Below are 22,792 nucleotides of genomic sequence, written 5' to 3'. Positions count from 1 at the left end.
GTAACTTGGCTTTGAACAAAACTAATAGGAGAGTAAGACAAATGTTTGTGTGGACACACAGATTTTGCTTCCTTTACTAAAGCAAAAAATGCAAATGCCTCATATACAGGACAAACATTATTGTTTACTATTTCTCTTCAGAAAGGTCCCCTAACATATGACGCAGACCTTGTTAATCCAGGTCCAAGCGCTCACTGGGGGCTCGCGCTGACCGGGCCTTGACCCCCCCGATTTGTTATTCGAAAGGCGATGACACTGGCGCTCCATCACTCCAACTGTCTACCACAGAAAACAGACTGTACAAAAATAAGATGGCCACTGAGACAGTCCAACACATTGTTGCAGGGTGTAAGATGCAAGCTGCGACAGTGTACGCTCAGAGACATAACTGAATCGCTGTTATAGTCCACAGGAACATCTGCGCAGCCAAGTCCCGATGGGACACACCACCGAAAGTGGTTGAGAACAACAGAGCTAAGATCCTCTGGGACCTCGAGTTCCAGGCTGACAAGCAGCTGCTGGCTAACCGACCAGACATAGTGGTGGTTGACAAGGATAGGAAGAGGGCGGTTGAGAGAGATGTGGCAATCCCAGCTGGCAGTGACATCAGCATGAAGGAGCATGATAAGATTGAGAAGTACCAGGGGCTGGAGGAACAACTGGAAAGGATCTGGAAGGAGCTGTTCAAAGTGGTCCAAGCGGTGATTGCACGGTAGGACATGTGGTCCTCAAACTGGTATATTTCAGGTACACCATCTGAGGTGTCTGTCCGGAAGAGTGCAGTTCTAGGAACAGCTAAGACACTATGCAGAATCCTAAAACTCCCAGACGTCTGGAAGAGGACTTCAGCACATCAGCTGCCCACATGGGAGTATATTGCATGATTCTATATTGTAGATTACAAGAGGTAAATTACTTCTTATGATTTGAATCCTTTGGATGTTTTAATATGGTCACAACCTGTGTCGGTAAATTAGTAGTAAAATAAAAAAACTTGCTGAATGAATGCATGAATGTCTCCATGTACAAATCTGCATAGTACACTCAGTGCAGTACAGACCGCATGAATCAGTGCTTTCAGGATGACAAGTTAATGTCCTTGTCTGGCCATCATTAAAAATGAATACAGAGTGTGATCTATAGAACATCTCTGAATATGTTCTCCAGCCTCCCTACCACCTTCAATTAAAGAGGATCTTTTCATTTTTTTTTTTTTTAATGTTATTTTCATGTTATTTCACAGAAGGATCCACTGCTGCACAGTAAGAAAACATAAATATCACTTCACTTAAAGTCTATGTGCATAGAACAATTCTGCCTCATCAGTTAATTTTATAATTAACTCAATTGTACTTTGAGTACAATAGCAATAAAACCCTGTGTAAAACTGACCTCATATCATCCCACTTCCGCCTTGAAAGGTTCCTCTAATTAATACTCTTTTCATGACCAAACTGAAACTGGATGGACATGAAGTGTAGCCCGGCTAACAACGCCAAATGACTGTTTCTCCTCTTTATTCACTGGTTTGGTTTTCCATTTTGTATTGAAAGACTGCGTTGTGATAGTAGCTCAGTAAGAAATGAATTTGCGCAACAGAACGAAACAGTGAATTTTGCATGCTATCCATATCCAACTAATGTCTTGGCATGTAAATAATGCATTTATGCTAATAACATATTTTAATCACAGTTGTTCTGATACATAGATCAAGAGTTGAAATCAACACTGCTGTAAAATATCAACAGTGGATACTGGAGCTTCCTATCCACCATTAGTCATACATAATTGCTGCTTGCATTGAATTAGAGGGGATGCAAATGTTTACACAGTGCCAGGAAAATCTGAGACAAGGATGTGTTTTGTTCATTTTCTTTGCTTCTTTGCTTTGTTTTTACACGACTGAACACTGTCTTGAGCAAAACTGTGTCGTTTTTTGAATGATGGCAACAGGAAGTTATTTCTGATTGTGTTTCTTTTTTTTAGGTGTCTCTGACGTGTGAAAAATATTTACTACCAGTACTTTTTATTAAGAAAATTGCTCTTTGAGTGTATGTAGCCAAAGACACATGTGTACATTACCCAGAGGGGTTTCAGCTTAATGAAACAATCTCCTGGTACAATGACTATGTGCTCAAAGCATTTCTTTTACACTGCAGACCCCTGCCGAGCAGCGCCAATCTGCGTATCCTGTTCCCACAAAGCGTGATCTCCCTGTCGGTCACTATGTCCAGATTCAATTGTACACTGGCAAATCTGTTCACCTCAGGGGAAGTTGCCTTAGGGAAAAGTGCACACGTTTTTTATTCCTGTCTGTGTCTATTATGTGAGATTTAAAGCTGCTATACCTTGTTTACATCTGTGTCAAAAATACAGCTGCCGCACAGTCTCTCCTCAGAAAATATTTGCAAAAGAGGCGAAGCAACATTTGTTTAATCAAAACTGGCAATGTGTTGTGATGATGTGTGCACATGTTTGAGTAATCAGATGCCAACGCTGAATGGTTGCAGTAAAATGAGCCTTTTGTGCCACTTCCCTTTTAGCAATTAAGTGTCAATTGTTTATTCCTCTCCTTTCAAGAGATGATGTGAACAGATGTACTGCTGAAGATGAATGGTTTGAGACTGAAGAGAATTTCTCAACACGTTCCAGTCTTATTATACATACTAATACACTTGGGTCAGTGAGGCTGTCACAGGACTGTTTTGACATTTTATTATTCATTAAAAAAAAAGAAAAGAGTAACAACCCAGTTATTCTCCTAACCTCTATTAACTATTCATAGAGCAAGCACACATCTTTGTAGCTGGATGGAAGAGCCAGGACTGTCTACCATAATATGTGAGGTTGTGTTTCCTCCAGACACTGTGATTGCCTGCCTGTGCCAGCACTCCTCACTCACATATTGTCTTGGCTTTGAAGGCGAGCTGTCATGCATGTTTGATCACAGGCAAAAACAGACACTCAGAAGTCTCACAATCTTGGCAGACGAGAGTCGTGCATTTTCTAGAGCAATGAATTACATTTCTGCAGTGTGAAAATGTTGATCATATGCCATTCCTCCACTCGCACGGAATATTTGCTAATAACCAAACACACCTCCAGATAGAGGCCGAGAATAGAAGGAGTCCTCCTCAACATCTGCTCCCTCCGTCTCTGAGGGTTCCCTGGAGATCTGAAAGACGAGATCCATTCCTCCTTTTACCTATCCTCCCCAATATTTACTTAAAGGGCACACTGAAGGAGTAGGTTGTCCAGGTAACAAGTGTAAAGAAATTCAGATATGACACAACCGAACACACGTCAAAGACTGAGCCACTGAACGTATGTCACAGTCATGGTCAGATCAGAACCCAAGCCCGTCATCAAGCCATCATGATCATGTAGCCTGCTCCTGAACTGATATTCTGTCTGAAAATGACACGACACACAAACAGGATACCAGGAGCTTGGTAGCTTCTTGAAATATAAACATAACTGTTTGACAGTTTACACTCATGCTTTTAATTTCAGAGCATTCCACTAGCACACACAGATGCCATGTCAACAAACCTTTCAAACAAAAAACAGTAGAATGGGAAAAACACACAACAACCACAGACTGTTTAAAAAAAATGTATGTAGTTTATGGGACTGAAAAGTGAAGGCAAAGTAGAAGTGCCTTAAAGTGCACTGAGTCCGCTGAGGGCCACTAGGGACTGGCTACAAGAAACCTCTGGCTCCAATAGATTACCATTCAAAAAGCTTAAATTTCGCTCATGAAATATAAAGTTAGTACATTTTTTTCGACAGGTCATCTACTAAATTTACTTCTTGTGATCAGTGTTCTGCTACTCCTTTTGAAAATAATCCCTTAAATAATTAGATATTAGGCGTCAAAGAGAGGTATGTTGAGGGAGGTGTCTGGTTTGATTGACATGCCTGGTGTGCAGTTAGGGTGACCAGGTCTCAACAAGCCAAATGTGGGACATAGAGTATGTTTAGGTGGGACAATGTGGGACACATTACAAATGCTGAGAGGTACTCTGAAGTTTGATTTATTTATTCAATGTCAAAAATAAACACACACAAAAGACAATGCAGGTTACAGGTTGGGCCTTTTACAAGTGACTTAATGGATCCATGCTATTCAAATGCAACTTTTCCAACTCCCACGCTAGTAAATACAATTAGCATAAAAGGATGCTAAAGTATCAGTTCTTATGGTGTTATGTGTCTGCTTGTACTGTATTCTCTTTTTCTATCACAATAACTATCAAAAAGTATAGTACTTCCTCTCATCAGCCGTAAATCTGACTTAACTGTGTACATTGAAACAACACATTAAATGGGGTCACATACACTTTAAATATAACAGACTTTCACTCAATGGTTTTCCTGCTCCTATACTTTAAGAGACCCTGCCTATATTTTCTACAACAACAGGTATGAACACATGGCATCAGTGTGCCTTACAAACACCTTAGATTAAAGTTATTCAGACTTTTCCAGTAGAACTGCATACTGAACTTAGGACCATATTAACTAAATCAGAAGGCATCATTCACTGTTCATGCTTGTATTACAAATCCAACTACAGCATTTCATCAAAAATTAGGCAAAAACTGAATTTAAGATCATTTTAGATTTAATTATAGCTGTTACTTTTGTCCAACCACATTAGTTTTTCTTTGCAATCTCTGAGCGTGAAAAAAATGACAGCTTCCACCTTCCTACCACAGTCTGCTGACCTGTACGACTGGGAGTGCTGCACAGTGTGCACTGGTTATTTCAGCTGCTGTTACTTTATCTGTCAGGCAGTCATCTTTAGGTTTCAGGAAATGCATTCACAGATCAGCACATCTCTTTTTGAGCGACACGTTTCATGTGAGACTTACATGCACTGTGTCGCTTCAGGTCGTATTCTCCCCCGTGTGAAATTGAAAAATACGTTCAGCTAAAAAGGCAAAAAACTCTGAGAATCAACTTCTACCGGTTTCACCCAGTTATAAGTAGTTTCCAGTCTTTGTTGTAGCTGCATCTCCTTTTATTTGAGGTAGTTTTCATCATATTCTGCCGACATGTGCACAGCTTGTGAATTTTTGATTCGCTATATTCCATGTTGGTCGTAACGGTGACAGAGTAATCTGCACTTCACCCACGAGCACAGTTTGATTGCCATCAGTCACAGCTCCATGATGACAGCCCTCTCTGCTTTATTCAGAGCCATTGGATAAAAGACAGATTTTAGAGAAGCACAAAGCAGGATACCTGGTCACCCTAGGTGCAGTCAGGTTACCCGTATAGTGTTCTCAGGTCCTTAGTCAAACTCTCCCCTTCCTTCTCCGAAGCTCGTCCAAATATGGTCATATCTGGTTCCAAAAATCCAAGATGGCGACAGCCAAAATTTGGCTTTGAGAGCTCATAAACCAGTGGGTGACGTCATGGTGGGATGCCACTTGTTAACAACCGGTACAGGTACACAGTCTTCTGTAAAGATGTTGGAGGGGTTGGAAAAACTGTACTTTTCAATTTAGATTTTTTTTGGTTCACCATTTTCAAACATTGCTGTCTGTAACATTATATTATACTCATTTTGATGATAATTTCGACTTGAAACTTCATGTCACTGCAGCCAAATGCAAAACACGAGCCACGAGACCTCTGAATATGAAACTAGGATTACTGGACATTTATGGGAATGAGTAAATCAAGCAGAAACACTTATGATGGACAGATAGAAACTGGCCAGCCTGGCAACATTAAAACAACACACAACACATGATGTAAGACTCTTATAAAAAAAAAAAAAAAAAAAATCACTTCATTCACTGATACCAATGATTGAGACTATAGTTAACATTGTCTATAATGTCCAATGTCCTTATATATACATTAACGTCACCTCCTTTTTCAAACATAATTTTCAAATCGCATTTCATTCTTTAGTTATGCAGCAGCTGTATCGAGAAAAATATATAATAATTGAAGTTCCTGACTGTCTACCCATATCTTATTGACTGTCTGATTTCTGATTTCAGCCTGATGAAATACAACGTGACACTCAGTGAAGACACTATAAATCCATTTAATCCTGAAAGAGAACAGAGGGATCAGTGAAAGAAGATGTGCTCTTTGGAAGACTATTTTCATTTGCCACATTATGAGACAGGAATTAGCCAGGTGCATTTATGAGATACTGACGATAAAAAGTTTGACTTCCTAGCTGACAAAACCAGTACAGAGCAAACTGACATCTACAGTTAAAATCATGGCACTCCAACAGCGTTTTGTAAAGCTCTGTTTGACCAGTTTCAAATGGAGATTGGATGAATACAATTGAAAAGAGAAGATTAAATTAATTTTCAGAAAGGATTTGTCTGAACTCTTCCTTCTGCTTCCATGACATTGTTTTGAACTAAAACAAACATTCAATGAAGGCTCACTGGCATCAACATCAAGACCTGCATGATTTGACACAATCAAACATGTAGGGCACAATGTTGCTACCATTAAGCAGAAATACAAGTGTTTGGAGCAAGTGTTTAAATACCTGTGAAATGGATAATGCTGATGAACTGATGAGAACTTACTATGGACATTTTGATTCTGTATTTTCATAGTGATTTTCGCCACTGTGAATTTCAGTTGCTATTCCCCACGAAGGCACAATATGCAAACTGTTCAGGGTCACAAACCTACAGGAAATATTTGGAACTGAAGGCCAGTATTTAGTAGCTTTACTTTGCACTTTAATATCAATTGTAAAATGAATTGGGAGTAAATATAGGGCAGCATCCCTTGCCTATGTGTGGTGCAGCTCAAAAGCCTTGCTTTATCTGAACCAGTTGCTAAGGTGCAGATGCTGAACCAGCCAGATGTTATTTGGAAATAGTTGCAGTATTCTCAGCAGGGAGGAACAAATGCTTGGATAACTCTATTTCTCAACAGAAGTGCCCTCAAATTGGGACATTTCTTCATCACAGAAACAACAGGATTGCTCAAGGATTGCTTTTAATGCACTGATTTCTGGTTTAACAATTTACATTTTCACGCAAAAGCCCAAGGCAGAACATAATGCAGCCAATTTACTTTGGTTTGCATTGAACTCCACACTCAAACAATCCAAACATAAAGCTATTCTAACACAACGAAAAACAAATGACAGACAGAGAGGATATAATTTCAGGCTCACAAAGCTTTTTCTCTGCGATATGTAATCAGGTACATCCTTGAATGGAAGAATGGAAGAATGGAGTAATGGAACAGCAACGTATAAACCAGTGATTTCCATCAAGAGAATCTTCAGCGGGGCTAAAAAGAGAACACAAGGTTGTGGGAAAGGTGGAACAAACCTCTTCAGACACTGCATTGCCACTTGATGTTTTGCATGTGTTCAACTAGATTTACCAGCATATTTCTTTCGGGTGGTGCATTGCTGCTCGGCAACTGAGATGAACAGTGGAGTGTAATCTAATGTTGCCTGACAGACAGCAGTAATGGATAATAAATCCCAGGTTCAGGTGCTGTTTGATCGTAAATCACACTCAGACTGTTAGCCAAAGTCAAATCCATCAGGCTGCAGTGCAACAGGGAGCACCGAGCTGGAGAAGTGTGAATAAATCCCATTTTGCTTAATGGTTTGTCTCCGACAGTCTCTCAGTATACAACAGAATATTAAACAAACATACAACTTCCATGGATACTTTGTTTTCATTGGAAGAAAACAGCTCTGCTTCATTGGCAGCTGGGCTAGAAATAGGTCAAAAATTCTGCAAGTAAACATGAGCTGGATGTTTAACACTTTGAAAAAAACTTTCACTTCATGAAAATATACCCCTCTGCTATAATTTCAATCCTTTTGATATATTTTTCATATCTGTCCAGATTTATGAGCCAGGGGGGTCCAGTGAATCAGAATGCATCATCTACTCTGTGGCAGAAACCCAAGCAGTAGGAAGCAGTTGAAGGTTCGCTAATATGATGTTTTGCTGCTTGTTTCTTTTACTGCAAGGTCATCATAAAGATAAAAATAATCCCCCGTGACAAATTTGTTTTCAAAAGGTTTCACTCTCCTTCTCTATCATCTCTGAGAAATACTGCCCGATAGTGCTGACTCCAATAGAATGCTTTGATCGCGGCCTGATGTATTACCCTGTCTTTCCTGTAATTCAAATGCCTCCACCATTTGTTTTTGGGGAGGAACGTGAGAGTGTGAAATGGTCCTTTGGGAACCTTTCTAAAGGGCTTCTTTATTCCCAGACACATGTTGAGGCATGTCCGATTTCCAATCTAATGAGAACCTGTGTGCAAACACTTGCCAATGAAAGGTAATTGTGCAAATGCAAATCCACAGCCGACTGGTGGGAGGGGCAATTTATCAATGAAGCCTGATATTGCGCGTGGCAATTTGCCTGTCCTGGCCGGGGTTCAAAATGAGATGAAAATCCTGCAGTTGATGCTTCGAGCATTGTTGATACATTTCTCCAGAATATGATTGCAGTCAACATTTAAGGCATGGGACAGCAGAAATTATCCTCTTACTGAAATGTAATGGCTTGCTGAACTATGGGCTTTGTGTTCAGACGCTAATGGAGCTTCCGAACAATGTTTACATTTCTTTTTTTGCTTTGTCTCCCAGTCTCTGTAAATTTGAACAAGGCAAACTGCAGAGTATATAAAGTAGACCCCAGAAGTTGGTCATCATTAATAACACACAACATGTTCCCTGGCAATTTGCTTCAAAGATAAGCCGGTTTATTTATACCACAACCAGCTACAGTACAGCCAATTATGCTGTATGCCTGTAGGAAACAGCCATATATAATGAGCAACAGTTTCGATAGTAGTCGAAACTTGATTGAAACATAATGTGAGCACTAACAAGCTGTCAGTCCACCTCGAACAAACAATATACTTAGAACACTGAGCTGAGGCATAAGCTTTCTATTTGCGGCTGTTAATTGGCTTCATTTGGTAATAATTCTATTTTTTTCACATGTACGAATAAAACTTTACCACCATAAAATCAAAGGTGATCAAAACAAAAAGGCCTCAGCGAAAGCTTATTTAAATAAAAGTCGGTCCATTCTGTGTTTCAATGACGTCTTACCCTTTTTCAACTAATGGTAAAATTGCAGCACTGATACAACCTAATGGGTGCACAGGCTTGACCGCTCTTCCTACAAAATAAATTAGGCTTCTTTTATATACTTCTTAATAGGAAAAGAGGATTGATCTTAAAAGGTACTTTGAAGCAAGAGTCAGGAACCCAAGCTTCTGATTTTTGTTAATCAATATACTTTTGAAGCCACTTCCTCGTTAATGGCTGATTGATCAAGGTCAGAAAAGCCTAAACTTTGGCATTGCACTTTTATCGGAGATAAATTGACAAACGCAAAATTTCAAATTGCTGCAAGGAAGCTACACTTTGCTCTGTGTTCCATCAATTTAATAGGATCTAAACTTCTTACAGCAGTATGATCAATTCTAAGCAAAAACAAAAATGTTCCTGTATACAATATTTGGTTTATAATAAATAGATTATGATTCCCATGTAATTTTTGGATAATTGATAATGATGATTAATAACTGATTTAAAATACTTTCTGTGAACATGTGGGCTGACTCAGACATAATCTTTTCTGCCTTTAGAAAAACCCCTCCTGTATGAACGTCACATAAACACTTCAACTTTTCAAATACCCTTGTGTTTTTTTTAGGGCCTTCAACTGAGCACATTTTGACAAGAAGGTAAACAACCCACATCAAAACCCATTTCACATGTTGTAATGTACGCTGGCATTTCCAAAGTAGCAGAACCCATGAATGCGTGTCACCTTTTTATCATTTCATTTTCTTTTCTCATTCATTAGCATAAAGGAGAATTTTTTTAACACATTCACCATTTAAATAAAAAAAACAAGGTGATGTAAATTTCTGTTGTCAGTTGCCTAACAACGGGGGGTTCTCAGAGGTTAAACCACTACAAAACAAAGCATAATATGTACTCGACCTCCCATGTCGACAGCACAAACTCACAAACTCAATCTGAAGACAATGTTGAAAATCCAGATCAATTCTTACTCTTGTACTCCAGTCAATATACATTGGAAAATATCTGCTTTCTTTTTTAAGTTGTCCTTTTTTTGTTGTTGCCTCTTTTAATTACTGTTATTCTATTAAATAGATTAAACATGGAAGAATACTCAACACGGATATGATACAGACAGAAAACAAGACAGGGGGCTTAACACTCCAAATATGGGCTGCAAAACATTTTCCCGACTTGCCATCTTCCTCTGTTTCTGATTCTTAAAAAAAGGAGGAGCAGCCATGTTGTTCATTTTTATTTTATTGTGCAAGGATTTTTTTTTAGACCATTGTTACATGTCATAGACACATCTGTGTGGAACAGCTAAAACCATAATCCATATTGACTTTTGCTGAGCTAAGCTTTGCTCCACTATGGAAAACAAACAACAGAAACAAGAAAGCTACACTTGTATGGCAGGGAAACACTCATGTCTTGTAGAGTGATGGTAGCTTTGCCATGTAGACATATTGCAAAGGCAAGCTTTTTGAGCAGGGCATTGCATAGAACTAAATGGTCCTCAGTCTCTCTAAGTTTTTTTTTTTTTTTTACAAAATAGCTCTTTGAAATGTGCCACACAACAGGAAATTAAACATTGTACTTACATATTTGGTTGTCTAAGACAGTGGTGCTCCACTGGTAAGGCCTCAGGACCCACATTTTTCTTTGGTCAGTAAGTTGCAACCTAAAATTTGGAAGTGTTTTGAGCTATTCACATTTCTTTCACAAAAAATAGTGCAGTAAAGCCCAACTCCTTCATGCATTCTTAAAGCACAAAATAAACAAATAACTAGGGCTAAAAAGGCAATGAAATAAAAAGACAGACTCATCATGAATAACGGGTATGTATGCTTTTTACCTAGTGATGCTCATCAAATTTCAAGAATCTGAATTAAACTAGCAGAATTTACTGATCAGAGGATACAAACTAATGACCATGCATACAGATCCAGCCCCTCACTGACCAGGTTAATGGCTGCAGGTAGTATAAGTCATGTGTTCCAAATGGCATACTTACTTAAATAACTTTAATGAAGGTGGTGGTGGTGGTTCACTGAACATCTGATGTGGTGTGCCCATTTAAACACTGGATCCAAAAGCCATTCCAACAGTTTATTTTGGGGGTTCAGGATTAACAAAGGAGGGATGGATGGATGATTGGATGATTTTTTTCTAAATATGAAAGTATCAAAAACAAAATGAATACATTAAATATCAAATCAATTGTCAGCATTAACAAATTGCTGAGTGAGGAAGTAAATAATATGAACAAGGTTCAACTTACATAGTTAATGCATCTACAAACTTGTGTTTTCCATCCGCTTTACGGTAACAAACATAGAGGTCTAAAGTCATAATAAAGACATAAAACACACATGAAATATTGGACAAAGGAAATTAAATAACAGGTGGAATTAAAGGTTCAGTTTTACTTACAGAGCCTCTCTTGGTTCTTGTGTTTTGGAGGGAAAGAAGCTCTGCAGGCCAAAGGGGTAGGGTTTTATAGTTTCCCGGGAGTTCCCATGAAATTAACACACCCAGGATGTGGCATAGATGTGAGCATGTCAGGTGTAGTGTGGTCTCTTCAACATTCATTGTTTTGAGTGGATAAGTGTGTTCACACTGTCAAGTAAAGAAACATGCAGTGTGCTACAACTACCCAGATGCATTCAAAACGGCCAAAAAAATAAGTGTGAAACGCTGAACACTTTTCACCCTAAGGAGTCACCAGCTTGGCTATGAAGAGGAAGGAGCGGGGCAACCAACATAAGGATTTTCAAATCATGATGTCTGAGGAAGCTGCAGCTGTTAGTATCACCATACTGCTGCTGTCCAGAAGCCACAGTGTGTTTTTTGAGTGGTAAACAGAGGGTACAAAAACATTCATTTCTGGGTGAAATCATTAAATGTTGGCAGCTGATGTATTCACGTGCTGCGGGTATTTCTGGTCAGTGCAAAATGGCAGTGTGTAATTTGAGAGTAATTCAAGTACTACACAGACTCCTAACATATAAAAGTACTATTTGTTTGTGTGCTGAGGGAAGCATGTCAATTGGAACACAGCAAAGGTTTTCTTTAATGGTGTGGGACTTCTTGGACTTTGCAAAACAATGACATACATGGTACGATGTGGAGTGTCTGCTTATGCTTCAAGGTAATTTATATGATAAGTCATCTTTAAAAGTACTCATCAGGTTTGTTTATATAATCCAAGTGTTTGATGTCTTAATGGCATTTCATTTTTGGCTTTATGTTTTCATGTGCCAGCACTTTGCTGCACACAACACACTAATTTGTCCATAATGTAAGAAACCCCGTGGTTGCTAACGATTGAATGAAAGTGTCAGGATCTCCGCCTGGCCCTGTTTGTCTTTCCCTCTGTTTCCCCCAATCACCCTTTTTCCTCATGTTTCTTGTCTTTTCCCCTGTTCGTTTTTGTCTGTCGTATTTTCTATGTTTTGGTGTATGTCTGGAGGGTGTGGATTCATTCCACTGCCCACCTCCAGTCACCTCTGTGTTTGCATTTGGGTCCGTTTATCAACACCACCTCATAACAGAACGGACTGACCAGTATGGAGCCAGCAGCCACATAAGCTACACCTCCTGCAGATCTCCTACAGAGGGCGATCACCAGCCAAAGCACACTCCTGGGGCAACACCACCAACTATTGGGTCCCAAGTTGCGCAGATTGGCTGCATGATGCAGGACATCTCCACCAACCGGTCCTCTGCTCTCCTACATGTGAGTCTTATGTCTCCTCTCCGGAACCTTATGATGGAGCTCTGGGAAGATGCAGAGGATTTTTGCTCCAGTGTATGCATGTGTTTAACCAGCAGCCCCGCAATTATGCATCAGCAATGCAAGTGTGGCATACATGGTGGGGCTGCTGTGCGGTAGAGCCCTGGTCTGGGCTGAAGCTATGCTCAGCAGATGCCCACTCGTACTTTGTCCAGGAGATGAAGAAGGTCTTCGATCATCTGGTCTACACCAGTGACGTTGTCAAACGCCTCCTTCGCCTCCGTTCACTGGTGTAGCGGAATTCTCAGTGGACTTCCGGATTCTGGCCGCAGAGTCAGGTTGGGATGAGGACGCTCTAATGCCTGCACAGTCTTTTGGACACTATCAAAGATTAACTCACGGTTCAGGATGAACCGGAGTCTCTGGATGAATTGATTTCCCTCTCAATCAGGTTTGATAACTGGCTACGAGAGTGTCGGAGGGAGAGGAACTACAGGTCCCACACTCCAGCTCACCAGACTTGCCTCCGCCCGCCACCTGCAGTTTCCAGTTCTGCCTCGACAGAGAAGACCAGTTTTTCCTCGCTCACCTCGCCCAGCCTCTCCATCCACCTCTACTGAGGAGCCCATACAGCTCGGACGGGCTCATCTCTCACCTGAGGAGAGAGAGCGACGTCTCCGTTTGGGTGACTGCCTGACCTGGTAACTGTGGGGATACTGGCGAGTGATTCACAGAGACTTCTCCACCCCCAATCTCGCCTGCTCCTTCCGGCCACATTATGTTTGCCATCGGGTCCTCTGTCGCTGTCAGCGCTCAGACTCTGGGGCTGAACAAAGTTTTTGGGCTTAGTTCTTAAACACCGGATACCTGTCAAGGTACTGGAACGTCCCATTTTGGTGAGTACGTTGGATGGTAGTTCCTTTGCCAAGATTACTCACTGTACCCATCCTCTGTCCCTGCTCATGTCTGGAAATCACCGCCAGAGTCTCCAGCGCTACGTTTTCCCCACACCACAGACGCCTCTGGTCCTTGGGCATCCCTGGCTCACTTCACATAATCCCCAGATAGATTGAGCTCGAAGGAAAAGTCACAGGCTGGAGCTCCACCTATCACTCCCGTTGCCTCAGGTGGGCTATCCCACCAGAGGACTCTCCTCCTAGTGCACCTGAATCTGGCCTGAGCATCGCCTCTGTACTCCGGGAATGTCAGGAACTAAGAGAGGTATTCAGTAAGGAACGTGCCCCCTTGCTTCCTCCTCCCCGCCCCTATGACTGCGCCATCGATTTTCTCCCTGGTGCCTTGTTCCCTTCTAGTCAGCTCAATAATCTCTTCGGAACGTGAATCAATGGAGATGTATATCTCGGACTTGCTCGCCGCCTGAATAATTCGTTCCTCATCTTCGACACTGGGACCAGGTTTCTTCTGTGTGGCGAAGAAGGATAAGCGTCTCCGCCCCTGCAAAGACTACAGAGGATTAAACCAGATCACGATCAAAAACAAATATCCTCTGCCTCTCATCAGCGCATTTAACACTCCTCTGGGACATTTTGAGTACCTGTTCCAGGCCCTAGTCAATGACGTCCTCCGCAACTTCCTGAACCGCTTCGTCTTTGTCTACCTTGACGACATCCTGATCTACTCACCACTACCATGTCCGTCAAGTCTTGAAACGCCTTCTGGAGAACCAACTGTTCATAAAAGCTGAGAAGAGCGAATTTCACGTCTCGTCTGTTCAGTTCCTGGGGTTCATCATCGAGAGGGGTCAGGTCAGAACGGACCCACAGAAGGTCAAGGCGGTAACTGAGTGGCAAGTTCCCTTGACCTGTAAACAGATCCAGCAGTGTTTGGGGTTGCCAACTTCTACCGCAGATTCATTCGGGACTACAGCAAGATGGCTCAAGTCTCGCCAAGCCCGCCAAAAAAGGTTTTTCACCTTTTCAACTACACCATCACCTACCACCCCGGTCATAAGAACACCAAACCCGACGTGCTCTCCCGTCAGTTGGCTCCAGACGACGAAGACTCTAAGAGGCCCTCATCTGGGAGGTGGAATCCGCTGTACGGGATGCCCTGCACACCCAGCTGGACCCCAGAGGTGGACCTCCTAACTGCTTGTTTAAAAATAAAAGCATAGCATCAGATATTCTGTTGACTTCAAAGTAAAAGTTGGCCTTTTTTCCTCCCTCAACTGTTTTTTTCCCACGAACACAACCACAATCCACTCAAAATGGGCCACTTCTGGGTTGTGACCCACCAATTGAAAAACGCTGGTCTAAGATAATGTTCACCCTCAAATAATTTTATGTTGTACTGCACATTTCAGACTTGGAGTGCACATGCACTTAAAGAAAAAATACTCAACAGCACAACAAAAATCATCAAGTCTCACAGGACCCCTATACAAAGCGTCAGCTTCATGTGTTTTTCCAGTGCAACTGTTTCCCTGAATATGAATCCATATCAGTCATATAAAGGCCACCCCGTAGAAAAACAAGGTCACTGCAAAATCCAAAGAAAAATGTTTCTGAAACGACAAGAAGTGGCTGTTATCAAATCAGCTATGTACTAACTTGTTTTGACTAATGAGGTTTGGAAGTAGCATTCCATACTAACCTATAATCCAATTAATTTACAAACACTTATTTACTATTTAAATTTGTGGGAGCTGACACTTATAAATAGGTCGACTGAGTGAGCAGATAGGAATCCCAACACACTTTGACAGCACACGTGCCTACCGATGGATGTATAACAGCTGTTGCAAGGACTGACTATATGACCTTTCAGTTTCAAGACAGCCATTCCAACCACAAAGACTCTCCACTGCCACAGCATCCATAAACCTTGGCCAAGGAATTTCTAGCTCAGTGAACAAGCAACCAAAAGTGCACTGGATCGAAAGGTTAGCCAAGCAACAGCATTGCAAGACCTCCCCAGAACTTGTGGTGCTGTCAGTAATGTGTTTCAGCAGACCTGACAACATACTTACGTGGTACTTATCTGCGAGAACATCACGACAAGAGGAGATAAGAGACTAGAGTTCTGTCCTCATTTTCCAGTTCATTTTTCATTTCCCCGCACACCTACCTCTCTCTCTCGCTTTCTTATTTGCTCTCCTTTTCACCAGCGCTGTGTAGGATTGTTGAATTTCCTTTCCTCTAGCTATCATCCTCTATGAGTTGGCAGAATTTTTCACACAGCTTTTGGCCTGAGATCAGTGAAGCACCTTGGGCAGGGAACAAAATATAGAACCGGGACACGGAGACAGACACAACCTCCTGCAGCAATCTCCTCCCAAGCAATTTTGATAACAGGGGTGGCAGTGTGGGTTATTCCTGCTGTAATACACTATGAGGCCCTAAGCTTGTTCCCAGCACAGTAGTAAGCAGCGGATTCCCTCCGCACGACTCTCTCCTGACAGTCAGACAAACACACATCCAATCGCCAGTTTGGATGATTACGTTACTATTGACCATGACCTTATCATTCATGTGTAGTTTGTGTGAAATAATTCAAATACCATTTTATGGCGTGAAAAGTCATTTCCACCTTCTTTGTCAGTGTCAAAAGAGACAGAATATATCCAAGACTGGTGGCGATCATGTTATTTTACAGTCGCCTTGATAGGAAACCACATGAAAGAAAACAGCAGTGTGAATTTGTGGCTGGTTACTATTTACTTTTTAAACCAGGATGGGGGTCCGGTTGGACTTTTGAGCTTGTTTTTTTTATTTTATTTTATTTTATTGTCCATGACTTATTTCATTGATTAGGCTGATAACAATGGCAGCCTTTCAGTGATATATGAATTGGCAGTGAGAGCAGCTTTGCTCTCTTTATTAAAAACCTTCAGCATCGATCTATGCCATTTGTGATGCCTGTGGTCGGAGCTCGTATCGTCGCTCTATGCGCTTGAATCATGCCTATGAAGAACAAACAAATCTCGATGATGTGTTATTTAAACTCTGTCCTCAGGTGCCCCGAGGTACTCACAACACGCAGAATCCCTTCTGTGATACTCAGAGATAAGAGAATAGATCCATGCCACTTTAATGGGGCAAATGATGGGTTATAATTCACATTCACATATCTTCTTTTGCTAATGAATGCAATTACCAATAACCTGTGATACTTTAACAAAAACGTAGTGTTCCTCTGTGGCTGGCTCAGATTCTAAGAGGGAATGACTTACATGGAGGAATGTTATTGTTTCAAAAAGAGGCTTTAAATTTGTGCTGCTGAATGCAAATGAATGCCTTTGAAGTGCAGCGATCTCAGAAAATTAAGAATCCGATTCTTTTTTTTTTTTAACATGAATAAAACTGCAAGCAGAAAAAGTTGGCACAAAGAAGATCAAGATGAAATAAATGAGAGCTGTTTTGTTAACGGTCAAAGACGACAACTGCCATCGGATCTTATGAACTGTTTTAGACAAAGCTAAAAAGGGAGAGTCGGTAAGTCGTGTCAGTCTTTTTTTGCATTAAATAGCATATTTTGTTATTGAAGAGGAACCTCTATCAGGGATGTGCAGGCAATTACACCAAATGCTCCCATGCATGAAATCCCAGCTGGTTGTTATTGATAAATTTCCAAACACCTCCAAAGACTTTTCAAATTACCTCTCTCCCTTATTAAAACTTTACTCATGCATTTCATTTTTTTTTCTATACTCCCCCCACATCCTTTTCATTTTTTCCAAGGGTATGTGAGAGCGTGTTTGTGTGATAGTGCAGGAGCAAGCAGGAAAATATGCTTGAGAAAGGGAGCCAGAGAGAGACAGAGCAGGACAGATAAAGAAAAGGAGGGAACTGGAGAGAAAGAGAGAGACTGTATGTAGGATTGGAGTGGTGGACATATGAACAGACAGCATCCATTTATCTCCTCCTAGAGCACCGATGGACAAGGCTTCATTATTAGTAGGGAGGCCATAAGTCGAACATATTTTGAGTCTCTTCTGTATCCAAGCAGCATACCTCTGCATTAACACAAACCATTTATCTTTACATGGCTGAATAAGATTCCCTTTAAAACCATCTGAAGGTCAAATAAATTGCTATACTCCAAGGGTATAAGAAACCTTGAGTTCTCCCCTCTAAACATTCACTCGCTTCAGTGTCATCTCTCTAGGATAGATCTGCTTATTTGAAATGACATCTTAATTGCGCTGAGTAGAGATGAATGGATTGCATAAATGCAAATGAATAAGTAAGAACAGTAGTTATTTATTTCCTCTGGAGAAAAACACCCCCCCAATATGGGAGGTGTGTTTGGTCCTTTCAAAGCAAGACTGGCACTTAACGAGGCCCGTCTATTGTGCTCCAAACATATTAGAAACACAATTCAATTAGCAGACAATTGCAAACCCCACAACCCCTTGCTATAATCACACAGCACATTTACTATAAAAGAGGTGACAAGGTGCTTTTACTGGCCCTTTCAACTCTTATTTCAATAAACCATTTATCGAAACTGCCATAGGACAAATTTGTCTTTCCTCTCACCAAACACTGAAAACCTCTGATTGCATGAGATTTGTGCTGTGGTTTGTAAACAGCCGGCCGGGCTATTCATGCAGGATTTCCGGTTCGGTTTGTCACCCTCCGCAGTCAGACCACCTTATTCGTTGTCTCTGCTCCTGTACCCATCTTGCCCTCCCACCTAAGCCTGGCAGATAAGAACATCCCGCCCATTAGCACATTTAAAATGTAAATTTAGCTCCATGTAAAGGCCTTCATGAATAGAGACACAGTTCTAACTGCGACAAGCCTTTAATACAGTGTAATTAATCATCTCATTGGGCTAGAGATTAATAGCGAGGGAAAATTAAATGCATTTTTCTAAGCTTCATAAAAGTAATGAAAGGTGCAAAATGACTTAAATAAACGGCCCTGCATGTTGTTCGGCCCTCAAATATTTACAGGGCGTAAATATTTATCAGCAAAGTCTTAAGAGACACAGAATCCCAGCCATCAGGGCTACCTTAGAGAGGAGCACATTTCACCCTGATGGATGTGAACTTTTTCTCCCCTCTGAAAGCATAATAATGGCACATGCTTTGATGTCAGAGCACTCCATAGATGCCTGGAAATGCCACATAAAACAGCAACCCCTTTTTAATACTTCCTATATGTGTCATGAAGATGTACTGTACTCACAAGGCCCTGCTGGTAATGAATTACGTATTCCTCTCATGTGCCCTCCTTCCAGTCCTGTGAGAGGCACACATAAACCCACAGCTATAAAGTAAATGCACAGTAAGACCTCTCGCCCCTGTAGTGTACGGGCCACTAGGGGCCATGGCAGCTCAGACAGCAGCAGAGGTAAGTGGTACTGGTGCCACGCAGCGACGCAAGGAGGCAGGCTGCCACTTCTGGCTGGTCTGTGGGCTGCAGAGGTGTATATAAGGCTGGATTAGTATGCATCGGCTGTCTTGAATCATGGTGGGGCACGTTGTCTAACCTGACAAAGCACAGGTGGGAAGAGTGAGTGTTCTAACGAAAAGGCAGGTTTCCTTTGATGCCATAACACTCAGACTGTCATCCAAACAGTATGTCACTAGCTCTTTATTCTTTTTTCTCCCCCTTGTTTTCTTGTTGTGGAGGGTAGCAGGGGGAAGTGAGGGTGATCGTCGAGTGAGATGTTAAAAGGAGCATGCATCTGTTGTTTGGAACAACAAACTCCGACAAAATGAACATGATAGATCGTTTTTTTTAATCCTTAATTTACTGGCTGAGTTCACTAAGAACATATTCTTATTCAAGGTGACAATGCAGAGGATCAGAAGCAGTGAGAACAGGAGTAATACACAACTGCGGAGCTGGAAGCAACAATGGGTTTTTCCTACCGGGTACTAAACACCTGTGGTTCAGAAAAGGACAATGCTTTTTTTAAAATTCTACGTATTTCCCTGTACATAGTATTGCCGCAGCAACATCCAACAGCCATACTGCAAACGCTGCTCTTGGCGTTTGCCCATATCTTTAACTGCCTCTCCCGCTGGCTGCTTTGAGGCGATATTTTTATATTAGAGAACCGCTCTGATTCATGTTTGACCTCTCTGCCACACGGAATGCAGTGCTGGAAGAATAATAAATGCTCTTGTTGGTATAAAAATGGAAGAATTTTCATGACTGTGAGGATTTCAAAGTAAATTCATAAAACGTTCACGTAGTTGTAATGTAAAAAGCATGAAGAAAGGCTACTACCGGATTGACAGTTAATGCCTCCGCATCAGCTGAGGTAAAAGTGAAATTGGAATACTGAATTTTTCCCCATGAACACACTTCAACTGATTTGCATTGCTTACAGTGTTTGATCCTATTTTTAAACTCAATGGTTCGTGCCTGTGTGGAGGAAAATTTCCAGCTTTAGCAATCCATTGGCATTACACATGAATCTATCAGCGTAAATGGGATTAAATATTTCATAATATTTATTCTTCTTGAAGGTCATCTCTGACATTTGCTGGTCAACAACATGATGTCATCAAATAATGATAGGAAGAATATGCTTCACCTTGCCTCCATCATCCCCAAAATGTATGCAATATATAAAATCTATATTAAATGCCATGACTCATAAGTGACTGCTTGCCTCTAACAAAAGCAGACGGCAGATTGCATGTCTCATCAGTGGTGCACTCCATTTAACATGAGCTGACAGACAGATTGCACTTTGTTTTACACACACCCTTTATGACAGCGTCCTTTACCATACAGCAAACGTAATATCACGTAGGTACTTAGTGCTGAGTTTTTCCTGAATATATTTGCCTCTTGACCTTGAGACAAGGTATCATATATTATGTTATTACCCCCCCACAAAAATTAAATGTCTGTGTGTGTCCTTGTATCAATGATTAAAGTTACAGCTGTTGATGTTGTGTTGTTAATTTGCTTGGGTGAAAATAATTACATAGCACCACTTGAGGTTCCATCGCCTGTTAAAATTCAAAGGACATAAGTGCAAGCAGTGGCTGTAACATGGGTGTTCTGCACTTCTGTACATGATTGCTCCAGTAGCTGTATTTACGATAAGGTCTCTGTAGCCCCCCGGCACCATCCTCCCAATCATCCCCTCCTGCTCTACTGTTGATTCATGTGAAAGGGGTGACATCTTAAGGCACATACCTGCTGGGGGCTCTTCCTTGCATCCAATATTTTGTCCTTCTATATATACACAACCTATGTTGTCAAGTTACATCAAGCTGCATGACTTCAGACCCACGCGCCTGCTGTGGACCAACTCTGGTGTACAACTTATCCTTATCCCCATTGCAAAAGCATTGTGTAGAATTGTCAGATCCCATTATGGTGGGCATATGCAGTCATAGATTAGTTACACAGGGGTATACATAATGTTTGATTCCTGCAGCTGCTCTCATCTCCCAAGGGGCCCTTCCTGCCCTATAAACAAGTGTGACCTGCCACTGATAAACATCAAAAGTGATAATCCATGAACAGTTAGGTTTTTGTTTTCAGTTGTTCTCTCCTATTCCAACATTCACTGGGATTTACAGCTGAGCATCTGACATCATGGCTTTGGGGGAAAATAATTGTCCAAGTTGTCTTGCTATAAGTGTTACAGAAACGATTTGTCTGCAGTCTGAACAAAACCTGAGTATTCATTGGCTGCAGTTTTCTAATGTCATCATTCTGTCTCCTTTAGTAATAAAACTCCATTTTGTAACTCTTAAAGATACAATAATTACTATGTTTATGTATAAGAAATAGATTATATAAATATGTACAACAGCAGCATTGCTTGAAGTGAGAAAGTCAGTGACTTCGCAGCTCCCTGTACCCTCTGATAGATTTAGCGTCTTTAAGCTCATTGTTTCTGTTTTTTGACCCAAATAAACTCAGTTGATCTAATCTACACACAGTATCCATGCCCAACATTTGAATATACATAAACTATCGTCATAATGAGAAAGCAGCGAGAAATCTTGCACCAAAAATCAATTACTCACAGTAAAATATGACAAGATACCAGATACCTTTGAAAGTTGGGCGAGACATTTCTAGACTGTAAATGGAAGCTGCTTCACTTTTGAACTTTGATATTGTGCAACAAAGACAGCAGTGAATACCTTGTTCTGCTGATTGTAGATTCAGTGATGCCCCTGGGATCGTGGCCTCGTCTGAATTTGCTTCCATCTGAAATGTCCCGAGGGAAGCCTTGTGGCATGATAATAGAAAAGCTGCCCTAAAGGAGACAGATGTCCCACTCACCTTCAGCTCTGGGAATTGTTAGATAGCCCTTTCTACATTAAATAACATATACAAGGATAAAAAAAAAAAAAAAATCCCAGAACGGTTTGGATTCCTAATATTTGCTTTGATGGTAAATTGGGAATTATAAGGGAGGTTAAACAATCGTTTATCCTGCCTGTTTTTCCTCTGCATGCAGCAGGGGAAGTGTTATTTTTTCCTTTTTTCTCCAAATGTTTGATTGGTAAAAAAAAAAATGATCTCAGCTTTAATGTGCCAAACAATATGCTAAGCAGCACATGTTCCTGATTTTGAACCAGAAGTTTTTTTGGGGCCAGAAGTGCACTCTCGTTTTGTGCAAAATGTAAAATATCATCTTTTGGAGTGAAGCCGTGACTGTGGGCAGGCTGAAATCTCTTCACTTTTCTGTTCTGCTCTGGCCTTCTTGAGATAAAGACTCCAAAGTACATCTGCCCGCCACTGATCACTGTCTCTAAGCCACTTTTATCGGCACTCAAGTGACCAGGAATCTAAACCAGAAGTCCATTCTTCCAGCCTCACAAAAAAGAGAATGTACATCACTAAGCTAAAAGCTTAACCTCCAGCTTGAGTGGTACCTTTGAGCTTAACTCTGCAAAGCTGACATCAAGAAAAACTGCAGTGGAAAGGAAGAAAATCACCAAGGGCTTCTTGTAGTCTAATATGATAATGAATTGTTTAGCAATACAAAGCACACTGAGACCTTATCTCTGTTACGTGATGTGTTTC

The sequence above is a fragment of the Embiotoca jacksoni genome, unplaced genomic scaffold (genome assembly GCF_022577435.1).
Source record: "Embiotoca jacksoni isolate LCO1_2020_lvr unplaced genomic scaffold, fEmbJac1.0.p SCAF_5, whole genome shotgun sequence".
Lineage (NCBI taxonomy): Eukaryota > Metazoa > Chordata > Actinopteri > Embiotocidae > Embiotoca > Embiotoca jacksoni.
The sequence above is the reverse complement of the archived record's forward strand: the minus strand, read 5'-3'. Positions refer to the sequence as shown.